This window comes from Phascolarctos cinereus, unplaced genomic scaffold (genome assembly GCF_003287225.1).
Source record: "Phascolarctos cinereus isolate Bilbo 61053 unplaced genomic scaffold, phaCin_HiC Scaffold_3;HRSCAF=262, whole genome shotgun sequence".
NCBI classification, from domain to species: domain Eukaryota; kingdom Metazoa; phylum Chordata; class Mammalia; order Diprotodontia; family Phascolarctidae; genus Phascolarctos; species Phascolarctos cinereus.
The window spans coordinates 217567784-217587576 of NW_027555736.1; the positions used below are offsets into that span (position 1 = coordinate 217567784).

Sequence of the window (19793 nt, forward strand, 5' to 3'; positions counted from 1 at the left end):
ATCTAACCATCCACACTTGAAAAACAAAGTGGATGGAAGATATATAGTGCTCAAATTTTAACATGAAGCAGGAAGGGCAGACTGACAAATTGCTCTATAATGTATGTCTTGTCAAGTATTAGAGAAAGATATTGAGCTGGTCCCAGAATTCAGCAAGAGGAGTAGACTGGATTATGGTTGACCTTTGTTTGGCTTCCAAACTGCTTCATGCTGGCAAAAGCCTATCTCTTTAACAAGAACATTTTGCTGCTGATGCTAGAAGCCTATAATTCCTATAACATCATAATCACAGAAGAACTAAAATTGTGAATAATCCAAAGGGCAATGAAAAGATGAATGGTGGACATCTGAAGGCTGTCCTTATTACCTGTTATCAAATACCATTTGTGTTCATCAAAACAGTTCTGGAAAAATGCATAATAGAAAAAAGTTGGCAGGCTGCTAATATATTGAGAATGAAAGATAATATAGACAGCCTGAAGAGTAAACTTATTGATTGATACCTCATTTAATGTCAACACTCATTTGCTCATTAAACAAAGTTATCACAATATTTCTCTCTTCCATAAAATCTCATATGCTTATATTGTTGAGGTGAAAGAGACACTGAGAATGGATAAAGACATTCAAAGATGAATTTTTCTTTATTAAGTCAAATGACAACAATATTGAAATATTGCTCATATGGAGCATTAGTACCCCTGAAAGACTAAAAATAATGATAGAAAAATAATAGCTAGCATTTACATAGCACTTACTATGCATGAGACAGTAAGTTAGGCATTTCACAATATCTGATTTGATCCTTAAAACAACCCCAAAATAGTTTCTATTATTATCACCATTTTAGTTCAAACTGAAGCAGACAGCAGTTAAATCACTTGCCCAGAGTCCTACAGCTAGTAAGTGTATAAGGCTGGATTTGTACTCAGGTCTTCTTCAGTCCAGAACCAGTTCTCTATGTACCATACTACTTACCTGTCTCATTTCTCAGAATGAAGAGAAAAAGGACTTTAGTGCATTGAGTAGATTTTATATTGCATTCCATTTAATTCAACCTATTTTTATGCACCTAATCATATTCAAGTGACTGTCTCAGGTGATTGGAGGAGGAGGAGGAGGAAGAGGAGAAGAGGAAGAGGAGGAGGAGGAGGAGGAGGAGGAGAAGAGGAAGAGGAGGAGGAGGAGGAGAAGAGGAAGAGGAGGAGGAGGAGGAAGAGGAGAGGAGGAAGAGGAGAGGAGGAAGAGAAGGAGGAGGAGGAGGAAGAGGAGAGGAGGAAGAGGAGGAGGAGGAGGAGAAGAAGAACAACAGCAACAACAAAATCAACAAGAATTTATATGCTGTTATGTAGCACTTTAAATTTTGTAAGAGCACTGTATACGTTATCTCATTTTAGCCTCACAACAACTCTGTGAGGGTTTGCTATTATTATATCTATTTAACACATTTAGAAGCAAAGGCAGATAGAGGTTAAATGACTTGCCCAGGGTCACATAGTTAGTAAATATATGATGTAGCATTTAATCCCACATATCCTTTTCTTCAAGTCCCATGCTTTTACTTATGTTCTAGGCAGAAGGGGAGATAATACATAGAATGATAGATTCATAGCCTTTAGAGGTCATCCAATCTAACTGCCTTGTTTTATAGAAGAGAAAACTAAAGCCCAGACTAAGTGACTTTCCCAAGGCAACACCTACAATAAGGAACAAAACTGGGATTTGAACTCAGATGATCTGTTGCCAGATCCAGCATTCTTTCCACTGTAGGATGGTGCTTCCAAGCACACAAGTAAGTCAAAAGCACATTCAAAGTAATACAAAGTAATTTCAAAAAGGAAAAAAAAAATAGTGCTAACAGCTGGGGGACATAGGGAAATCAAAAGAGGCCTTTTATATGAGGTTCCACCTGGGCTCTGCTTTGAAGGTAGCTAGGATCTAATGGAGATTTATGGGAAAAATGCATATAATGTGAAAATCACATAAAGTTCCTATCAGAAGGCGTACCCATCTAAGTGAAATTGTGCATCCTCCCTAGTATGACTCCCATGTCTTTAGTGAGTATGACCTATATTGTATATGAATAACAATGTTTGTGAGTAGAGGTGGGAGGGTATGAATGTCCTCTGCCAGGCACTTTGTTTTTGTGTAACTGCCTGAGGCAAAAGACTTGTGTTTTAGGTAAGGTGGACCTATTATTTTTTCTGCTATTCCCATAACATGTTACAGGAATACAAGGGCTAAATTTGACCGGGATATTGGAGTTAACAACTCCACTCTCATAAGCATGTCTATGACATATTTAGTGGCCATGCCTAGCTATGATCTCATTTTCTGAAATACAACCCTCACTGCAGCACAATGCTAGTGAAGTGTCATTTCCCAGGGCTATTCTGGTGCTAACTTAAGGCTGTAATGTAATTATTTTTTGTCTTTCTCAACCAAACAGAGCTTCTTCCCTGGGAACTAGAACCCAAGTTATCACAAGGTTAGCAAAAAAAAAAAGTATCAGAGTAACCCTACATAACTGACAAGTCTGAGGAAAACTAGTCCCAGAACTACAAATTGTACCCTCCTCCTTAATCTGTCAGAATCAATGTCAGAAAGGCTGCTTTGAATTTATATAAATATCTCTCATGAGTTTCCCAGAGATACGATACCCAAAGCATCAAATCTTGTGGCAGGTTGTTGCTAGCAAAATATTGTGGAGAGGAGGGTCCAATAAACCAAAGAGAGAAGGGCCCCAGTGAAGTAAGTGAAAGCAGATGGGACTTAACAGAGGATCTTGAAATGCCTCCTCTGAAAATCATTGCAAATCTCCCAGCCCTGTTTCTGCATCACGGAATACCAAGCATGATTACTAGTAAGTGATATATATAATTAAAAGATCCCATGTGAATCAAAGGCAATCAGCTTTTTTAATTCCTAAGGGCAAAAGTGATTCTCTGCATAAAGATATTGTTTTGTTTTGATTTGATTTTGGTAGGGGAAGGTTCAAGAAAAGAAGAATAAGTGAAGTAGCCTCTCTCATTCATCTTACTTTTCTCTCATCTTTAATTATTTGGATTCAAAACAACTGTGTTTCCTTAGCGGTGGCTGTCCAGGATGAGGTACCAGGTTTGACAGCCCCATTCTGTAGGACTGCATTTTCTTGATCAGAAACATATTCTGGTTCTTGCATTCTTTAATCATTTTTATGGTAGCTCAGGGCTGGGTTTGGCGGCTCTTTCAAACTTCAACATTCTCACCTTGTGGCTACAAAGCAGACCCTTTTTATTGGCAAGCGTTCTTTTCTTCAGAGCCAATCCTTATGCTTCTGAAGGGTTTGAGAAAGGCAATAGACTTGGTGATTAAAACACTTTTGAATAAACCTTGACAAATGTCAGTCTTCACAATTCATAAAATAACCCTTTCTTCCAGAATGTGGACTACTCCAGAAAGTAGGAATTTGATCCTTTTTTAATGCCAGAAGTTGGAGTGGACTAGAGATGGTTTTCCCTTCCAGACTTGGCCTTTTCTACTAAACTAAAAGGTTTTTTGTTTGTTTGTTTATTTGTTTCCTTTTCATGTTTATGGAATTCTGAATTTGGGAGAGTAGTAGGAAGTGGAATGTAAGGATCTGACTTTTTGTATCTGAGGAAGTATAAATAATTATTTTTAATTCTGTTATGACTAGCCCTTCTGTCTCTACTGGGGAGCAATGATATGAAGTTTAGGACCATAGAGAAGAAAACCTTCCTCCCTCTCTATTACCAATAATAACCCTTTTACTCATTTGGCTTTGATATTTTTCTCTTGAATTCACATCAGGTGTCATAAGTGGTAGTAGAGGAAGGAGTAATATCTTGCATTCACATAGGGATTTAATGTTTGCAAAATGCTATATGTGTTATTTAATCACCACAAGACATCTGAGAGATAAGTCCTATTGCTACCTCCATTTTACAGATGAGGAAACTAAGGCTGATTGAGTATAAGTCAGTTGCCCTAGGTCACAGAGCTGGTATCGGAGGCAGGATTTGAACTCTTAATTTTCCTAACTTCAAGTATAGCATCCTAAGCCCTACACCATCTCTTGAAATTCTGAAGTCATAAGATTTGGGTCTTCAAAGGACCTAAAACATAACCTAATCTACCTCATCCACTCCGTTTCATGGATGAAGAAATTGGGGCCCAGGAATATGAAATAATTTACCTAGAACTATTGAGGGAATAACAGTTAAAAGTGAAACATAGGCCATTTCTTGCCAAATTGTATGCTCTTTCCACTATCTGGCCATACTTCCTGAGCTCTTCAGGGAAAATTAATAACTTTTGGTAAGGATAAGAAGAAGAAGAATATTATTTTTTTTATTTTAAGTTTTGCAAATTGTTTTCATATCCATTATCTCCCTTTTTCTTCACAATAGCCACTAATATTTTCATTTGGCAAGAAAGTAAACAGAGACACAGAGAAGTTAAAGAAGTCACAGTTTCGTTTGTTTTTGTTGTTGTTGCTGCTGTTGCTGATATTTTTGTTTTGATGCAGACCAGACTATGGCATGATGAATAGAGAGCCATCTCAGACTCAGGAGGGCTTGGACTATAGTTCTCCCTCTGGAGATCCTATGAACCTCAGCAAGTCTAGGATTTCTTAATGCTCCAGAAAAATATCTAAGCCTATAAATTATAGTTCAGGTACTGATTTCCATTGGTAGAGGGAATTTTCCTACTGGAAGTTCCCTACACAAATAAAATCCTTTTCACTGTTAGTGACTCTATCTCATTCTCCATAGCACTGATCTCAAGCTTTCTTTTCTTTTCATCCTCTCCCTCTATACTTTCAGCAAATGCCAAAACTTCCTAATTTCTTAAGAAGACTGAGGCCATCTGAAGGGATCTCTTTCAATCACCTCCTTCATTTATACAAATATCTCTGAATTCTCATTCATTCACCAGGAGAAAAGTGAAAAACTATTTATCTTAGCTTCTCTCCATCAATCATCCCATTGAATGCATTTTTAACCTCACATCCTCAGTCTGCTAGTATCTTGTGTCTACAAAAATAAATGAACAAAAACAAAAGTAAAAATAATCCATAGATATGTCCTACATAACAATAGGAGCAGCAAAAATAATAACAAAACATCTTGCCCTTGACCTTATAACCTCTGCAACTGTCTGATGGGCTCTTTCTTCTTTCTTACTCCCAAAATTCTAAAAAGAGGACTCTATAAGTCATTCTTCCACTTGCTGAGCATTACACTCTTCCAGCTTTTACATATAGTGTCTTTTCCCAACACCTTGCAAAAAACTCCTTTATCCAAGAGTCAGTGAAGTGAAGAACACTAGTTCTAGAAGAACTATTTTGTCATTGCTATTTTGTCATTTTCAGCTGTGTCTGATTCTTTGTGACCCCTTTTGGTTTCCTGTTGTTGTTGTTTATTTGTTTTGTCAAAGTTACTGGAGTGGTTTGCCATTTCTTCCTATAGCTCATTTTAACAGTTGAGGAAACCCAGACATATAGGGTTAAGTGACTTGCCTAAGGTCACACACCTAGTCAGTGCCTAAGGCTGGATTTGTGGTAAGGCCTTCTTGACTCCAGACCCTGCACTTTATCCACTGTGCCACCTAGTTGCCTCAGTCTAAATCATAGCTGTGTTACTTAGTATGAGTCTTGCCTTATGTAAGCCACTTCAGCTCTATATTTCTCAGTTCCTTTCTGTAAAGATATTTGCTTCCAGAATCAATGCTATCATCCTCTAAGATTGTTGTTGTTGTTGTTGAGACTTTTTAGTCATGTCCAACTCTTTGTGACCCTGTTTGGGGGTTTCTTGGCAAAGGTAATAGAATGGTTTGCCATTTCCTTCTCCAGCTCTTTTTTTTTTTTTTAGTGATGAGTGACTTGCCCAGGGTCACACAGCTATAAATATCTGGGGCCCAATGTTCTATCTACTGTACCACCTACCTGCCCTCCTATAAGTTTACTAATGATCATAATAAAAATCATTGATTTCTTTTAGTCTTCACCTTCCTTGACATCTTTGCAGCATTTAATCTTGCTGTCCACCTCTCTTTATTATTTTATCTTGGCTTGGCTTCTTCAAAATGTTGTTCTTCTGATGCTAATCCAATCTATTTGATAGCTTCTTTGCTGATTCTTTGTCTGCCTATCTGCCTGTCTTTCGGTCTCCCTTTCCCTTGGCCCCTGCCTTCCACCTTTGCTTGTATCTTCCTGGCTACATATGTTCTTTGCTTCATCATCCTAACCTTTCTCTTCCAGTTCTATCACAGTTCATATTTCAAATGGTATCTCTATCTGGATATCCTGATAAGCCTTCAAACTTCACATATCAAAGCTGAAATCCTCATCATCTTCCCTTCTCTAAAATCTTGTCTTTTCCTTATATTTCTGTCTCTGAGAGCAGAATTACTATCCTTCCACAATCACCCAAGCTAGAAACCTGTGAGTTCCCTGACTTTTCTATCCTCTCTCCTATACCCACTCATTCAGTTACTTACCCCTATTGATTCTTTCCCCATGATATCTCTGGCGTTTCTCCCATCTTTTCCACTGCCAACTCCCACCATCACCCCCCTAGTCATATTCTTATCACTTCTCCTCCAGGCTACAGAAAACCTTGCTAAACAATCTCCTCACCTACAGCCCATTTCCTCTCCTCTTTGTCTTTTCCAATGTTTCAAATCCAGTCACCCAGCCACAGCAACAGCAGCAGCAACAAAAACAAAAATGCTTTTATATCTAGATAAACAAAGTATACATTCCTCACTATGGACTTCAAAACCTTCCACTCTTTGTCTCCAACCTACCAGTAATGGAAGGAATATCTATAAGAGTCTACCTGCATTTGGACTAGGAATTATTTTTTCTTAAAAGAAATCATTAACATCCTTGAAACTTAATTAGCTTAGAGACTAAAGGCTTACATCACTGATGTACTTTCATGGTTGTAAAGTGCCAGGAAAAAAAGGTCCCAACTACTCCCTAAGGCTTCTAACCACTGGACTATCATGGGCAAACCAGAAGCGGGAAAATTGTACTTAAGTGAATATTTTTCTCTTGCTACAGGTACGTGAATTTCATTTTATTAACTGTTACGTGGTCGACGAGTCTGTCATTTTGCTACAGTCTCAGATCTCAGGTCCTAACCCACTTGTACAGGCCTAGCCTGCTTCAATACCTTTTTAGCCTTATTTCAAATTACCCTCTTTCTGCGATATATGTGCCAACCAAACTAAATCAGCAGCATGTTCCATTACCATCAGACTCATTAAGAGTTAAGCTCAAAATCTGCAAGAAGCTAGAAGAAAAACAATGAGAAAAAAAAGACACAGTATGACTTAATGACATAAAAAAAGAATGGAAAAAAAGATGTAGATGGTATTATAGATACAAACCACAGGAATATTATATATTTTTATATTATATATATATATATATTAATTAAAGTAAATCAATTGTCATAACAAACACACTACAAAAAGTTCAAAAGTGTCTTAGTCAACAAGTACTTGACTAATTTGTCAGGTGGAGAGGGGTGACAGCCAATGGCAACAGGAGTCTATAATATACTCACATATAAACTTGTATGGAGAAGAAAGACAGAATATTATAAGCAGTATTGCCCTGTAATGCAGAGAAAATAAACTTTAAATAAAATTTAGTGAGAGAGAATTCAGCAGCTATCTTGAGAGCATTTAAGCCTGAAAATGGAAAGATAACAAACAGAAGAAAAAGGGAAAAGAAATGCAAAATTTTTTTGTTGTTTTATTTAGTAATAAACTGTCTTCACCATTAATGACAGTATACTCATGTAAAAGTTATGAAAATTGTGAAGAAAGAATGTTGATGACCTTACTAACAACCTTGATTTGCTTGAACTTCCTTACTATCTAGAGGAAGCAGAACTGATCAAAGAAACAGAAGCATCTAATCAAGAGCCAGACTGACCAATGCTCAAGCTGGACATACCTGAGACCTTCAAGATTCCCTCAAGCTGGATATACTTGAGATCCTTGAAGTGTTTGCGGAACCACACTGTCATTCAAAAGAAGTATTACAGATAATGCCACACTCCTTTATGAGTGCCTACCAAAATTGAAGAGAATTCGATCTACTCAAGCTTGGGTGGAGACAGATTTCTTTCATCTAGAAGGACCAGATTGGGAGTGGTGATCTAATAGAAGGGGTATTTCCGTACAATGACCTCATCTCTGTGAGAAAGGTTTACCCCAACTCCAAGGAGAGTTCAAACTTTTGCCTGTAGCTCCACATGCATGCAAGCCAGTTTAAGAGAAAATAAATGCACAGACAACCTAATTTGTCTGTCTTTCTTAGATTAAATTTTGTTGGTTGGCAGTCACCACATTTGGATTTATCATTACAGTTCCAGCTATGTTTCTAGAGGAGGTAAAAATGGCACTAAAGGGAGAAAATAGAGGGAAAACACCTAGCTTAGTGGAAATATAAAAAAAGGAAATCCGAGCTAGATAGGACACAATTATGAGTGTTAAGGTAAGGGACTGATTCAGAAGTTATTTAAAAGATAAAAAATAAACAAAGACATGGGAGGGGGGAATCTCAGAATTTTGAACATCAATAAAAAACAAATAAGAGAACATCACCAAATTCCAACCTATGTGACTAATATCCCATCTAATTAGAATTTTTATTAGAATCATCTATTCACACACTGAAGGCATCATTGATGAGAATATCAGTAGGAAACAGATATTCATTTACAATAATATTACATAGTAGGATATGTCTTTACCATCATACAATTGATTAAAAATATAGACTATACAAGTATACACTAGCCTTATCGTTTCTTGATTATTTTTAAATGACTTTGTAAAGTAAAACACAGCTTTAATGTCTCTTTCAAAAAGGTACCTCCAATCCATATATCAACATTATTTAAAATTCCTTGCAAGATTTAACAAAAGAGACAAACTTGTTCAATGACCTTCTGCTTATAAATATTAAACTAGTAATAAAATTTAAAAAAAACATATACATGGGTTTTTGGTTAAAAGTCAACAATGAGGGGAGGCCTTTTTAGGGGCAGGTAATGTGGTTCTTTTTTTTCCATCCACTGCTTTCTACCAGTGGGTTCGTGGTTCCAAGGTCACCCATGTTAGATGTGAAGTCCCAGACCAGGTGCCAGGTTTATGCTTTAGGGAAAGGGAACCCAAAGGAGTTCCTGTTTGGATCAGGGAGAACGAATTGGGTTTTTTGGATACTCACCAGAAAAGATCATGCTAGCAACAAGATGGGAATTGATGCATCAATCACACTTTAATAAGGCACAGAGAATACAGAAGCAGACAGCAAATGGTTGGCCAGGGAATAGGGTGGGTGAGGGAGGCAGACAGCAAGAGAAAGAAACCAGAAAGAGAGAGAGGTACAGAGTCCCTTATGTAATTCTAGATGAAGTTGGGAGTGCTCAAGGGATAGGGTTTTTCATCCCATTCTTATAGGCTTCTGCTGAGGGGTCATGACCTAGTTCATACATACAGCTTTAGAGTTAACTCATCAGCATATCAATATCATCTCAATGTTATCAGTACTAGCTTAGGGTGCACTAATTAGCATAACATTTCATTAGTTTTACTCCTTGTTGGAAGCTTATCTACAATTCACAGAAGCAGGGCCTGTTATTAGTGCCTAAGTGGCTTCTCATAATTTCCACACATAGTGTCTGGATGTGGAGCAGCTGGGTTGGGTAGTGGATAGAGTTCTGGACTTGGAATTAGGAAGACTCATCCTGAGTTCAAACCTGCCTCAGACCCTTGCTAGCTGTGTGACTCTTGGAGAGTCACCTAACTCTGATTGCCTCAGTTTCCTCATCTGTTAAAACAAAACAAAACAAAGCAAAACAAAAAAAACCTGGAGAGGGAAATGACAGACCACTCCAATATTTTTGTCAAGAGAACCCAAAATGGGGTCATGAAGAGAGTCAAACATGATTAAAATGACTGAACAACAACAGCAACTCTAGATGTGGCCTTAAGTAACTTAGGAGGCAGTTTTTGGCAGTGTGCCCTATGTTCCCATCACACTCTCAATTCCTATTTCCTATTTCCTATTACCTTATACTGGCTACTTACATACATACTTACTATACTAACTGGTAGAATGATGGGAAGGGCGGAGGGGGACCATAACAAGATATGATTTTAATACACATGCTCAACTCATCCTTATAACCGGTATCTGTTTGGGATAGAACTTGAATCCAGATCATTTCACCCCTGGGCCTACTCAGTGTATATTATTCCATGATGCCTATCATTAATCCTCCATTACTAACAGAGCTAAAAGAGATTTTAGAATATATTTCAAACCCATTTATTTTACAGATGAAGATATTGAGGCAGGCAAGCTAAATGATTTACCACAAATCTCACTAATAACAAGCATAGTGTTTCATAGTGCAGTGACGATTAGATTGAAAATTAGAAAGTTTGGGGTGATTTTTCAGTTTAAAAATTGCACTTAATAGCCATGTGACAGACTGAACAAATAACTGGACTTCTCTTAACCATAGTTTGCTTATTTATAAAGCAAAGAAGACTGCCCTTGGCAATCTTCTTTGATCTCTAACTTTTCTTAGTTCTAAATGAAGTATTTGTCTTAAATACAGATCTCTTGACTTCCAAACTCAGGGCTTTTTTCCATTACACTGCACAAGATACATCCAATTGATGAACAGTAATATTGCTGATGAAGGAAGGGCCCAAATATTTTCCATTAATGAAAGGATGAAAGAAATCCCTACTCAGCATGAGATCTTAGCTCACTTTGGTTTGGTCGCATGTAGCACATGCCATGTTTTCCCTCAGGGGGCCATATTTCTCCCTCTTGGCTTATTTCAACTGCATTCTTTTCCTTTAATCCCCTAGAGGGTCTCAGGTCATGAGCAACACATGAATCCATTTTGTTATTTAATCATGCAGTCTCTTCTGAAAATCATTAATACAAAGCATTGAGTGGCATGCTCTGGAATGTTTAAAAAGAGCACAAAGCCAAAGAAAAAGCCTATTCACATCATGTTTTAAACATATGCAGAATATGTTGAGTTTTCAGGTCAAAGCTGTATTCTACACATTAAAAGAAACATCTGTGTCTTTCTTTTATGAGTGGAATCCCATAGGTGCCCTAACATTAAAGACATCTCTAAGTCAAAAATCTTCAGCAGAAGAAATGGAAAGGCTGGATAACTTCAAACCAAACACCTTGACCTCGTTCTTTTGAAATCTCCATAGCAATCTGGGTACTCAGTCCTAAATCAAATGAGTTTGATGGTTTTTGCTGCATTCCATATGGAAGCCAGTGCACCTCTTATGTGTCATAATGTTATTTCAGTGGGAAGTTCACTCCAGAAAGGAGGCAGCACCAGTAGGTCAAGTCCACAGATATAATTTTTCACTTGCTAATCTGAAGCTAGGAAGGGAATTCCTACCTGGAATTGCTTGGCATCCCTAATAGCAGAAGTCACACAGTGAAACAATAAGGAAGGCTTTCTAAAACATACTGTCAGATTCCACAAGCTGAGATACAGTGGCCCAGCAATAGCTGCAGACCTTCAGCAATAAAGATGTGCTTCTTCATTTCCTGAGACAGCCTCTCCTTTGACAGGCTGACAATACCTTCCAAGCCCTTCAGACTATCTCTCACTCCCCTTATAAGCAAGTTTGTTGGCTGACATTAGAAGGCCAATCTGAAAGCCCAGGCTAAGATAACTAAACATGATTTTTAGAGCTTAGAATGCCATCCCCCTTGGTTTCATTGCCTCCTTATTCTTTCTAAGCAAGAGACACAGGGAGAGAGAGAGAGAGAGAGAGAGAGAGAGAGAGAGAGAGAGAGAGAGAGAGAGAGAGAGAGAGAGAGAAAGAGAGAGAAAACTTTCAGTTTTATTAGTATCTCTCTATTTTGCTTTTTAAAAATATGGTTCTTTTTATGATGTATAGTATTTATTTGCTTTAGTTTCCTACCTATAAAATGATAAAATGTATTAAGTTGGTCTATTCCCTTTGTTGCTACAGCAATAACATTCCTTGCGTTTCATGTGGCAGTCTACTGCATTTATGATAGAGAAGAAAAATTTTCATGATAATGAAAAAAAAGAAGTAAATCACCACCTGTATCTTCCTGACATTAAGATTCCTTAATCTCATATTTGCAAATGCTTTAGAAGCCAAAGGGCCAGAAGTTTTTGGGCTTGGAGCAATACATGAGAGTTAATGAGTAGGAATAAGAGGTTGAAGTAGAAAGATGTCAGGATAAAGAGAGTCATTCTTTAAAGTCTCAAATCAATAGAAAAACAATTTATTTATGAATATTAAATACCCATTTTTCAAAGTATTCACTATAGCAAGACAACTGAAATTTGGGTATTTCCTCAATACCTTAATTTAAATTACTCTTTGTAATCCCCTTGTCCCACCCTCACATAAACATTTAAAAAATTTGGGGGCAGCTTTTTTTTTTTAATGTATTCTTGTTTAGTGAAAGGGAAATGGAGTTTAAACTTAGCATAAACTGGAGTTGGAATGTTTAACATCCAAGAGGTGTTCAGTTTGGCTTCAGGGACGGCTATGAATGTTTATTACAAGGGTTGTATTTTTCTTTTCTTTTTTCCCAGGACAAAGGTGGGAGGGAGAGAAAAATAAATGTTTTTTAATTAAAATAGCATTTCATAAATCACTGGTGAAAATACTTATGCATTTGTTGGGGGTGGGCAGAATGGAGTGACTTAAGATACAGGGAAAGTTTAAGATTTATATAATAAGTTATCTTAGACATAGAATAAACTCCAGGCATCTAGGTATCACAGTTGAGAGACTGCTGGGACTAGAGTCAGGAAGACCTGAATTTAAATAAGGCCTCAGGTACCCAATAGCTGAGTAACCCTGGGCAAGTCATTTAACTTCTGTTTGCTTCTGTTTCCCTGACAGTAAAATTCAGATAATAATTGTTGTGAAGGTCAAATGAGATAATATTTGTAAAATACTTAGCACTGTGCTGGGCACATAGTAGGTACAATGTGCTATTTGTTGTTGTTGTTATCCCAGGGTCAAGTGAAACTGAAGAAATGTCTGGAAAGAGAAGTAATCTTTACACGTACCACACCTTGATATGTCTAACTTATTTCATATATTTGGGTAATCCTTCCATTCATACAGATTACAACACATTTATGTGCTAGAAAACCATCTTCATGCATTGATGTAGCTAATACAAAAGTCATCATGGACCCTTCCTCTGTCCCTACTCCTACTTCTCCTCCTCCTCTGCACCAGAATTCGGGCTAGTTGTTCCTTCCTTTTGCAAGTTGAGACCTTTCATTTTCCTTGCTTATCATATTGAAACCAGACATTGCAGACGTCTGATCAACTTAGCTCTGAACTTCCAAGCTCGAGCTATCCACCAACTTAAGCCTCCCCAGTAGCTGGGGTTACTACCCTATGCCAGTATGTCTTCTGCTTGTGTCTCTTTGAAATTAGATAGGATGATCTTTTTTTTTTTTTTTTAGTGACAGTCCTTCATGAAGTTCACATTTGAAAGCTTTCTAGCTTGATAGGACCAGTTAGGTTAGGTCTTTTACTCTGCTTATCTAGCTTTCAAGAACATCCTTATACTGATGAGGAAAAGTCATAACTAACAATTTAGATGTCTGGGCTAATCAACATGAGCCATTCCCTGAAACTAACTTCTGAAGACAAAATTAGACCTTAAATTCAGCAGGAGTCAGAGACATAATGCACTAGTCTCCACCAACAGTGAGCCTGCCATTGCTAGAAAGAGCATCTGGGGGTGGGGGTGGGGTGGACTGGACAGGGAAGTTGAAGGGAAGGAAGTTGGCCAGTTTCCTTAAAAAAAACCATACTTCTTGATATCTTTTGTTTTTAAATCAATTTCACTTCTAAATCTATCTTTTCCTCCTCCCCTACCCAGAAAAAAAAAAGATCCCTTGTCACAAAGATTTTTTTTTCAGAAAGGGGAAAAAAGCAGTTCTGCAAATCCAGTAAACACATCACTCATGTCTAGAAGTATAAGTAATATTCGAAACCTGTAGGCCTCTACCTTTTCAAAGGATGAAGGGAAACATATTTTCTCAGCTGTTTTCTAGGTCCCATGCTTAGGCAAAATTAGCTTATTATTTTCACTCAGCATTATTTTTGCTAATTAGGTGTTAACCTCAGTAGTTACTGTGTTGAAAGAACAACATAAAAGAAACTATCAGCACCCTTTAAATTTCTGTCACTGTGCCCCAAATAATAAATCTCTGATGAAACAACAGAGAATAACTCTATTAGGTACAAAAAGAATCATTATTAGATTAAAGAAACATGAGTGAATGAATGATCAAATGAATGAATAAATGAATGAATGAATGAACAAAAAACTAGAGCTACATGACAGATAGATAGCTAACAATGGCTAACATTTATGTGGCCATTAATGTGGGCCAGATACTATGCTAAGTGCTTGACAATTATTATCTCATTTGATGCTCACAACAACCCTGGGAAGCAGTGCTATTATTATTCCCATTTTACAGATGGGACACATTTATAGAGTCACACATCTGGTAAGTGCCTGAGGCCAGATTTGAACTCAGGTCTTACTAACTCTGGGTACAGCATTCTATCCACTCTGTCAGCTCTCTAGATAGATAGATGGATGGATGGATGGATAGGTGAATAGAGTAGATAGATAAATAGGTAATGATAGATAGTAGGTACATAGACTACTTCACGAGTCTTTTACAGGCTGTAGAAATCAAATATTGATGAAAGGAGTCAAGAGCTTGATCTTTGTCTAGTGTGAGTTACTGCTCTGAAAGTAGATGTTTGTCATTGGTTTGTGCTTTTATTAATTAACAGAGATCTCATTTTTGACAGATCCAGGATTTCACTGCATGATGGAGTTAGAAAGCAGGTCTGAATAATTAGATAGGGGCAAATCAAACCCTGAAGAACACAACTGTACCAATACAGAGGGGGGGAAATCTCCCTGGTGAAGTTTTCACAGTTCTGAAATCCCTATAGAAGTTAGATGGGAGTTAGTTTCATTGCAGACAGATGAACTGGGAATGGATAGCTGAACTCATTCACAATGATATGGTAGTAGAAGCTGGCAAAGCAAGTGCCAACCACATTCTGTGTGAGCTGAGTAAAACAGAAGCCAAGAGTTGTGCTTCTTGTTAAATAGTCTACTATCAAGTTATGTTTCCTACTTCACCCTAATGTAATCAATTAGAAACCTGTAGAGCAAAGACAATAAGGTGAACAGAAAAAAAAATGCAGTTAAATAGGAATCATTAGATCATAGATTTGTAGGTAGAAGGTATCTCAGAGGTCAACTAGTACCAGTCTCTCTTATTACATATGAGGAAAAATTAGGTCTTGAGAATTTATGTGACTTATCCTAAGTCACCCAAGTAGTACATGATAGAGTCAAGAATAAAGCCCAAGCCACCGCATTAAAAACACCGCTGTTGCGGACAGAGCCAAGATGGAGGAATTAAGACATTCTCCTTCAAAAAACTTATATAATGCCCAAAAATCAAATTGTAGAGTAGAAGAACCAACAAAAGGTCAGGATAATACTTTTTTTTTCCAGCCTAAGATAGCTGAGGAGGAGGGCAGACAAGATCTGTGACACCAGAATGGGAACCAGCCCAGAACCTCACTGTGGAACACCAGCTGTAGGATTTAGAGGCCATAACAGCTGCAGGTTTGGGAGCCCTGAGCCCAGAAATAGTAAGGGGTTTGAACAACTGGTAAGAAAAAGATTATAGGTGACCCTTTGCTGGCACTTGGTGCAGAGTCTGGTACACTTTGGCCACTCTATTGCACATACATAGTTCTGGGTCACAGTTCCAGGATGAAGAGGCATACTTCTAGTCAGTCATAAAGAAGCAAGGGCCATGGATATAGTTCCAAGGCAGAGAAGATTTCAGCACTTGTGCCTGCAGGGAAACAGGTGATCTGATCACAGTTCCAGGACTCAGAGGATCACTAGTGCTTGTGACTTCAGGGAAGCAGTGCCTTTCTTGGGTGAAGACCAGAATATGGACCCAGAGAGCAAGAACACAACTCTTCCTGGATCTCACAACCTTGGAGGAATCCAAATGCTTACAGAGCCCAAGGACTAGCTCTGGAAACAGCAACATGAAAAATCCTGAAGCTTGAGATATTGCCTCCCAACCCCAAAGTGATCAGAGACCAATTTTAAAATCCAGGTCAAAATCAAGAAGTAAACTGGAAAAGATGAGCAACCATACAAAAATAGAACTTGAAGATAGAAATCTACTATGATGTTAGAGAAAACCAAGACACAGACTCAGAAGAAAACAATCTTAAAATAGCTATAAACAAAGGATCATAGGGAAAAAAAACATGTTAATTTGACATAAGCTCAACAAGAATTTCTGGTACAGTTCAAGAAAGAGATAAGAGTAGCAGAGGAAAAAAATGGGAAAGGAAATTAGAATGATGCAACAAAATTAAGAAAATCAAACTAACAGCTTGGTAAAAGAGTCAGAAAAATATTGTTAAAAAATCCTTAAAAACAGAATTAATCTAATGACAAAAGAGGCACAAAAATTCACTGTTGGGAGGAGGGAGACAAGATGATGGGGAAAAGCCAGCGATTCATTTGAGCTCTCCCTAAAATCTCTCTAAACAACTTTAAATAATTCCTCAAAACAAATTCTGGAGTGGCAGAACCCATAAAAACATAGAGTGAAGCAATTTTCCAGCATAAGCAACTTAGAAAGTCAGCTGGAAATGTCTATTGTACCAGGGTGAGAGTGAGCAAAGTTCAGCACAGGCTGTGCCCCAGCAAACTAGCAGCAGGACATAGGGGTGACTGAATCAGTGGTGGCAGTGATGGCTTGCAGTTCTCTTACATCACAAATGGTAAGGGGGTGAAACAACTAATCAGAAGGAGATTACGGGGTTTCCTTTGCTGGTGATTGATAAATCTTATAAGGAAAGATCTTCCATGTCCCCTGTACAACTCTAAACATTGGGCTATAAGCCAGAGTGTGTTATCTATGTTGACCTGAGAATTTAGCCAGTTCTCAGATGTGCTCTGGGAACCTGGACAATTCATCAGAACATATCAAGTCAATTAATGTTCTAAGATGTTTTGCTTGCTCCAGTACCTTGGCCAGTTCCTGGACCAAGTAAAAACATCTACTAGAATCATGGACACCTCTGGCACGGGGCCTTCTTTGTTAGAGGCCTTATTTAAATCCTAATTGGGAAAGCCATCTTTGGATTCTCACCCATGGAGAGGACGCTGTGCCTGGGACTTTCCCAATTGAGACCCTGAAAGCTGTAACCCGGGAATCCCCAGCTTGGACTTCAGGTGTTGGTGCTTCCCTGAATTGGTGATGTTTTCTTATACTATTGCTGATCTTTGTATTCTTAGCCTGACTACAGTTGTATTGCTAATTGTATGTTGCTGCAAATCTACCTTTTCTATACCTATATTATAATCTTTATTAAAGCTACCTTCACTTCTCTCTCTAGGAGTGTGTCTTACTGTAGAAGCAAATCCAAATAACATTTTTCTTCCTTACTTACACAGCTGGCAGCAAGGGAAGGACTCTGTTTCAGTGCTAATATTTGGACTAAGTCAAAGATCTCTGTCCCAGTCCTAGGGTGAGGAGGAACCGTAGCAGAGCAAAGCTTGAAGCCACAGAGGAGTGGGGACCCTGGTCATACTTGCAGGGTGCAAGAGAGTGTTGTGGTTGCTTATAGACAAGAACACAGGCCAGTAGTAAACACGTCTCTCCCTAAGTCATATCATCTTGGAAGAAACAAAAATTTAGAGGTCTCCAGAATTATCTCTGAAAACAGTTGCACAAAAAATTTGAAGCTTGGAACAGTACCCTTTACATTCTGGAAACAGTTCCATTTTAGCATAAAGTTAGATGTCAAGAAAAATGCTGGAAAAATGATCAAACAGCATAAAAAATGATCTTGACTATAGAAGGTTATTATGATAACAGGGAAGATGAAAACACAAATTCAGAAGAAGACAACTAAGTCAAAACTGCTGCATCAAAAGACAGAAAAATATGAATTGGTCTCAGGCCATGGAAGAGGTCTGAAAGGATTTTTAAAATCAAGTAAGAAAGGTAGAGGAAAAAATAGGAAGAGAAATGAGAGTGATGCAAGAAAATCACGAAAAAAGAGTCAACAGCTTGGCAAAGGGGGCACAAGAAATATTAAAGAAAATAACACCTTAAAAAATAGACTAGGCCAAATGGTAAAAGAAGCACCAAAAATCCAATGAGAAGAAGAATGCCTTGAGAAGCAAAATTGCCTAAATGGAAAAATATCTACAAAAATACACTGATGAGAAGCTCTCCTTAAAAAGCAGAAGTGGAGCCTTTGTGGCACCCATCGAGGCTGGGTTGGCTGTTCTGGTCCAGGATGCAGCATATCCAGTGGTCGCACAGTGTGCAGGAAGTGCCTGGCACTCTATGAAGAGGAGAGTAGTCTCCTGGTAGTCTACGGGAGCAGCCTAGCTGCCCATGGCAAGGAGCTGGTGGACAGGAATATTGATTGCTTCATTCCTGTCACCAAGCTTAAGTATAACTTTGATGTGGACACTGCATGTGGGGAAGAAACTGGGGCTCTTGGTGTTTCCCTATCTGCACCAGGATTGGGAGGTGCAGTACCAGCAGGACATGCTGGTGGCCCTAAGGTTCTACATCAACACGCCAGATCTCTACATTTTAGCTATGGCTTTCATCACATACATCCAGGTTGCTGGCCTAGTGCTGGGGACGCAGGACAGGTTCTCCCCTGACTTCCTGTGTCTGCAGACTAGCTCAGCTCTGCACTGGCTCACAGTGGACGTGCTGGCCATTCTTCTGAGCCTTTATGTGGTCACTGTCAACACAGATCTCACCACCATCAACCTGCTGGCCTTCTCAGGGTAAAAGTGTATAGGGATGATTGGTTAGGTCATGACTGGCCTGCTCTTTGGGAGGACTGGCTACTACCTGGTGCTCAGCTGATGTTGTGTGGCCATCTTCATCTTCATGATCAAGACCCTTTGATTGAAAATCCTATCCAAAATGGCAGGTGAAGGCATCCTGGTCTGAGGATGGTGGAACCAGCTTCGCATGTACCTGACGTTGGCCATTGTGGGCTGCCCAGCCCCTCTTCATGTACTGGCTCACCTTTCACCTGGTCAGATGAAGGGCCCAGGAGGCTGCTCAGACCCAGAGTAAGGATTAGATAGGAGCAGGTTGCTGACCTCTGCAAACCTGAGAAGCAGGAAGTGGAATCCATAGGAGATAGGAGTCCATCACTCTAGACTGAGCTGCTCTCCCTCACCCTAAGGAGTCCCTGGCCCTTTAACTGGAACCTGCCCTGCCTTCTCCACAAAGATTCATCTCCTCCTTGCCTGTTGTGCTTGAGTTGAGTCCCGAACCTCCTTGCCCTAGGAAAGAGCCCATCCCCCTCCCCATTTCCTCTTCCTCCTCCTCTAAGGTGCTTAGAGATATCTAACTGCACAGCATGATCCAAGCTGGGGTTGCTGCCCATGGTGTCCATTATAGGAAGAAATAAATTCCTTGGGGATGAAAAATATGGAAAAATGGAAAAAAAGAAGGTACAAAACTTCACTGAAGGGGCAGCTAGTGGTGCAGTGGATAGAGCACTGGCTCTGAAGTCACGAGGACCTGATTTCAGATCCAGACTCAGACCAAACACTTGACACATACTTGTTGTGTGACCTGGGCAAGTCACTTAAC

General features: G+C 38.8%; 1 pseudogene; it reads left to right on the forward strand.

Annotated features, from left to right (window-relative positions):
• LOC110202203 (uncharacterized) overlaps nt 1–19268 on the forward strand; it is a 118969-nt pseudogene extending 99701 nt beyond the window's left edge.
• Nucleotides 19269–19793: the final 525 nt, after the last annotated feature.